Below are 6,000 nucleotides of genomic sequence, written 5' to 3'. Positions count from 1 at the left end.
ATCTTAGACATTCCGACAGGTGTACGATGGAATCTCAAAGTGGTTTTGATTTGCACTTCCCTGGTGGCTAAGGATGTTGAGTATTTAAGTGTTTCTCGGTCATTTGAGAATCCTCTGTTAAGAACTCGCTGTTTAGCTCTGCACATTATTTTTTTTAAAAACTCGATCATTTGATTTATTGATTTCTAGTTTTTGGAAATTAGCTCTCTGTCAGATGTAGGATTGATGGAGATCTTTTCCCACTCCATAGGCTGCTGTTTTGTCCTATTGATGGTATCTTTGCCTTACAGAAGCTTCTCAGTTTCATGAGGCCCTGTTTATTAATTGTTGATGTCTGTTCTATTGGTGTTCTGCTCAGAAAGTTATCTCCTATGCCAATGTATCCAAGGCTACTTCCTACCTTCTCTTTTATCAAGCTCAGTGTATCTGGATTTATGCTGAGGTCTTTGATCCACTTGGACTTGAGTTTTGCACAGGGTGATAGGTATGGATCTATTTGCACAGGGTGATAGGTATGGGTCTACTTGCACAGGGTGATAGGTATGGGTCTACTTGCACAGGGTGATAGGTATGGGTCTCCATGCAGACATCCAGTTAGATGGGCACCAACTGTTGAAGGATGCTTTCTTTTTTCCATTGTGTGTTATTTCTGTCGTCTTTATAAGAAATCGGGTGTCCATAAGTGTGTGGATTTATGTCTGGGTCTTTGAATTGATTCCATGGATCCACCTGTCTGTTTTTATGCCAGTACCACACCGTTTTTATTACTATAGCTCTGTAATACAGCTTGAAGTCAGGGATGGTGATACCCCTGGAAGTTCTTTCATTGTATAGGATTGTTTTTAGTTGTCCTGGGCTTTTGGCTAAAACAAAAAATGTAAAGATACACATTTCTTGTCATGCATTCCATTAGCCCGCAGTGGGTGTGGGGCATATTCTGCTCCCAAGGCGACATCATCATGACTGTCAGAAAAAGGCCTTCTCACCTCATCTCTCCCTTCCGCCCTCCGCTGAATCTACTATGCATTCCCTGATGTCACCATCCTGTTCTGAGGATGGCGAGGGTCTGATCAGGAGTGTACAGTGACCGTGGTGGGAGGCTGCGATGATCTCCGCTACCCATCATCCCAATCTTCCAAAGCGAGCCCAAGACTTCCCTTGGCAAGAGGTCCAATTCCGTAAGAGGGTAAGAGTGAAGGTTTTGTTTACCTGCTGGCTTAAAGAAATTGTGACAGATTTGCTTAAACAAATGATGCTGTCGACCCTCAATGGGAAGCCATTGTACTTTTCTTGAGAAATTATTTCCTCTTAAAGCCTGGGTTCTTTATGTGTGACATGCAGAGGGTGCAGCACCCTGGTTTAAAGGTGTCAGATGGCCCAAGTCTACTCACAGGTAAATGGCTCTTCAGGCTGTCACTCAATCTTAGGTCAAGGTCAACCTGGCTTTATTTTTAACCACTGTGGGCCAGGAAGGAAACGTAACTCCCTTCTGGGGAGTGAGAGACAGCCTCCTTAGACCCAGGAGCTGGGAACTAGACCAGCACACACTTTTGTTCCTGGGTTTTTCGTTCAGTCTCCTAGTTAGACAGCCCACGCCATCGCTCTGCTCTTGCTTTCCTCCCACAGCCCTCCTCTGAATTAGGAAGCCTACTTAGAACTAGAATCTTTTCAGAACATCTGAGTACCACGTGCTGCCGTTAAAGCAGAATCTCGTGCCTGGGCAAGCAAGCAAAGAATTTTGAGGTGACTTCAGAACTCGGGCGAGTAGAAGTACAGTGTCATCCATGCCCGACAGGCTGTCCGTCCAAACCCCTCCAATAGCTGAAGCCACAGCTAAGCCAGATGGCTGGTAGAAGGGGCAAATGACACTCTTTGGAGGGTCCTGGAAGCTCAGGCATAGCTACAGCAGGCTCTGGTTGCTGCTGGAATAGTTTCCCTTTGCTGATGGGTTCCAAGGAAAAGGGATTAGAAATGCATTATAAGTTGTGTTTCCTTTCAAATTAGGGCATGCAGGATTTTTGCCAACAACCAGCTGGTTCAAATGTGTAACTTCCCTGATGCCCTTACTTCCTTCAGCAGCCTTGCAGGCAGCTGCCAGCATCCTGGCTCAAGTCACCATCACTCACTAATGTCCACCAGTATCGCTCACCCAGATTACTGCCGTTCCCTTCTACACAGTCTCTCTACCCCACCCCAGAAGCCTAGAGTCACATGACTGCCAGAGTGATGATAAGTCAGCTCATGCCCCAACCTTGTACCTCTTTTTTTAAGTGTCCCTCCATACATATATCTAAAAACACAGTATTTTGAGGTCTTAAATGTAAGGCCCCAAACTACAAAACTACTGGAAAAAAAACGGACACTTCATGCATAGCTTGAGTCAGGTAAGGCTGTTTTGAACAAAACCTCGAAAGCAAAACCAGACAAAGAGGCCAGGCGTGGTGGTGCACCCCTTTAATCTCAGGGCTGGTTAACAAATACAGGAGGATCTCTCTGATTTTGAGGTCAGCCTGGCCTGTGTACTGAGAGCCAGGACTAAATAGGGAGACTCCAAAGCCTCCCAAAACAAAAACATATAACAACAAAGCAGACAAATAGGGGGAAAAATCCAGCTGGAATCCTCTGTAAAGGAACACGGAACAAAGCGAGACCAGCTGCAGGATGGGAGAGTATATGCGATAATATAAAACTGATAAAATTATTAGGAGCCAAAACAGCCCCCAAAGCTAGAAAACAACTTCAAACATCTGGGCAAGAGATCTGAATGGACAACTTTCAAAGGAAGACAGGCAACCAGCCATCAGGGAGGCGTAAACCAAACCACAGCATCATAGATAGTCCGCATTCCAGGTAGAATGGCTGCTGGATCTGGGCACCTGGGAGGGGGCCATTTCTTCCCAGTTGAGACCCTCTCTCCTGGCCAGAGGAGGAAGGGGCAAACTCAAAAGCCTGGAGAGCTGAAACAAGCAGGACCCTCAGAGCCCTCCAGCGTCGTATGGCCTGGGAGGAGGAGGCAGCACCCGCAGGAGATTCTCTAACTAGAAGACCTGCAGAGGGGAGATGCCCGGTCCTTTCCAGCTGCTTGCAAGCCATCCAGAGGGCTCCAGGGTTGCAGCTTTTAGGAATGCTGGCCCATACTGGGGTACAGTTTTCAGTGAGGCATCTCCTTTTCTGTTGTCCCTGCTTCTGGAGGTAACCCTCCACCCACTCACCTTCTGAACAGAGTGGTCCTGAGTCTGGCAGGCGGCTGAGCATGCTTCCTCCCCATTCCCTAGACATTCTTTCCTTCCCCACACCCGGTGCTCAGCCACCTGCTTGTCCAGACAACCAGGCCTTCCCTTCCTCTTCCAGGCCAGCGGAGTAGAGATTCTAAGGTTAAACCTCAGTCAGCCAGGGGCAGCCAAGCTCCCTCTGGCTTTAGGAGTAAATGACAGGAGCCATTTCCACTGGCTGGCTTGCTCTTCTGTTTTGGGATGGCTGAGCACCGTCATGAGTAGGAGTAGAATTGTCTAGTCCAGGTTCAGTTTGAATAGTGGTTTCCTGATCTGCAGCCCCAATCCTTTCTCAGCAATCTGGGGGCTCATCCAGGACTTTTAGTCCACTGACGATAACAGGACCTCCCCTCCCAGGATACCTCACCACTTCATCGCACTGGTCCCAGGGGCTGGGTTTCTGGTTTTGCCTGGGCTGATAAGAAATTCAGGACTGAAGATTTCCCAACACAGGGAGGGACCCAAACAAATACTGCAACAACTAAGCAACCCTGTGCAAAGGCCCAGACACAGTGTTGTGGTGAGGACAGGCCACTCGTGGATGCCTGTGACATCCTGGAGGCAGAAGGAGAATGAGATGCAGCTTTGACAGGAAGTGAACGTGGAGTTGAGATCTGCAGTTCCGGAGATGCTCTTGATGATATGCCCTACCAAGGCAAAGAAAGTGGCCCTGATTCCTGACCCAACACTCGTTTCTGCTGCATCATCTAATAGCTCAGCATGCTTGTTGGTTTCTAGTGTACGATGGGCACCCTGGCTATACTAGTTTCTCCTTTCAGAATGTGAATCCCAAGAAGGTGGGGACTTTGCTGGGTCTGTTCCCATGGCATGTATGGTCAGAGCCTGGGAGCAGTGCAAATCCTTTGCTAGATGAAGGTGAGACAGACTAAGAGAGAATTCCCTGATGGCCTTCTCCTTTGCAGACTGACAGCGGTAGCTAACAGTCACCAAGGCTTTAGACAGGACATCCCACAGTCCTAGCTCCACTGCTGCAGATCTACCCAACGACAGACCCGACCAACTTTGCCTCAGAAATATTCAGACAAGGGCCTTGTCTTTACTGAGCATGTGCGGATGTTCCCCTGGCCAGCACCCTCTAAGCACATCTCCTTCCACAGTGTGTGCACCGTTTGCTATGAAGCACATGAGGCGTTGTCTTGAAATCGTCCTTTATGTTGAGTGTGGCTAGTTATAGTCCACGGAGGCTCAGGGAACTGGGATGATGCACACACAGCAACAAGCACACAAGAGTGCGCAGAGACCCAAGTTCAAACCCGAGCCTTGGCTAAGAGCGGAGGCCATGAGGACAGACGCTCTCTTTGTTTATATATTCCTCTTCAGTGTCTTCAGCTCCTACTTAGAGGCAAGTGTGTGGGTTTTGTTGTTGGTGGTGGTTTTTTGTCTGTTTGTTTTTTCTGTCATTTGAGAGAGAGCGAGAGCGAGAGGGGAGAGAGAGAGAGAGAAGAGATTGAGCAAAGTCCCTTCTCTGGGACCGAGGTCAACTCCAAACCAAAACCAAAGCAGATGCCAGCCTGGTGTGGCTGGTCTGCCAGCTGCAGGAGGACCGCCATAGCCCACCCAGGCTTCACTGGCTGTCCAGGTTCCTATCTTTACCTCATCCCCTAAGCTCAGAAAAGCCAAGACTTTCTCCTGTGGCTGCCTACTTGTTTCTGAGAGATGGCAGGAGCACAGTGAAGCTGGCAGCTGCTACGAAATGCGGTCTCGGGCCTGCAGAGCTACTGACTCAGACCCTGCATTGTAGCAGCGTCCTGGGGGTGGCAGTGGGGCGGGGGCGGTGGGGGGCACTTTCTGCATATCAGCCTCAGAGCCTTCCATGCACGCTCCACTCCAAACGGAGCACCTGACAAAATGTCTGAGCCTTGGCCAGGTCTCTCAGCACGGGAATCTCTCACTAGAGGTTTTGTCAGCAGGTCTAGGAAAGGGAACGAAACTCTAGGATCCTGTTAGTCACTAACTCGGTGAACATCTATTAACCCCTCATAAGGCACACAAGGGACCATGAAGGCACGAGCAACATGACATCTGTCTTGCCCTCTCCCCGCAAAGCAAGCCAATGCTATGCAGAGCTACCTAGGGCCTGGAGTGGCTGCCTCTCCGAGGGAGACTGAGAACAAGGGAAAGGTGAAGATGGGTAGAGAGACCTGTGGCTGGAATGTCTTCTCCCAGTCTCTGGGTGAATTTGTTATTGATGAAACAGTATTAAGAGGTAGGACGTGGGCAGGCAAGATGGCCCAGCAGGTAAAGGCCTTGTTGACCTGTAACCCGTGGAAAGGTGGGAGGAGAGAAGTGGCTCCCATGCCCAAAGTTGTCCCTTGACCTATACACAAGCTGGGGTCATTTTAGAAGAGGGGTTCTCAATTGAGAAAATGCCCCTACCAGGTGGGCCTATGGGCAAGTCTGTGGTACATTTTCTTGATTGATCATTGATGTGGGAGGGGCCACCCCTGGGCAGGTGTTTTTTTCTGGGTGCTGTAAGAAAGAAGGTGGAGCCAAGGCATGAGGAGCAAACTAGGAAACCCCACTCCTCCATGGCCGTTGTTTTAGTTCCTACCCCCAGGTGTGAGCCGTGAATTCCTGCCCTGACTGCCCTGGATGATGGGCTTGTTGTTGTAAGCTGGATGGACTCACATTGTAAGCAGAAATAAACCCTTCCCTTCCCAAGTTGGCCATGGTGTTTCATTATCACAGCAGTGGAGACGTAGACACT

The sequence above is a fragment of the Alexandromys fortis genome, unplaced genomic scaffold (assembly GCF_014885135.2).
Source record: "Alexandromys fortis isolate MF-2015 unplaced genomic scaffold, M_Fortis_MF-2015_v1.1 scaffold_29, whole genome shotgun sequence".
Classification (NCBI taxonomy): Eukaryota; Metazoa; Chordata; class Mammalia; order Rodentia; family Cricetidae; genus Alexandromys; species Alexandromys fortis.
Note: the sequence above shows the minus strand (reverse complement) of the source record.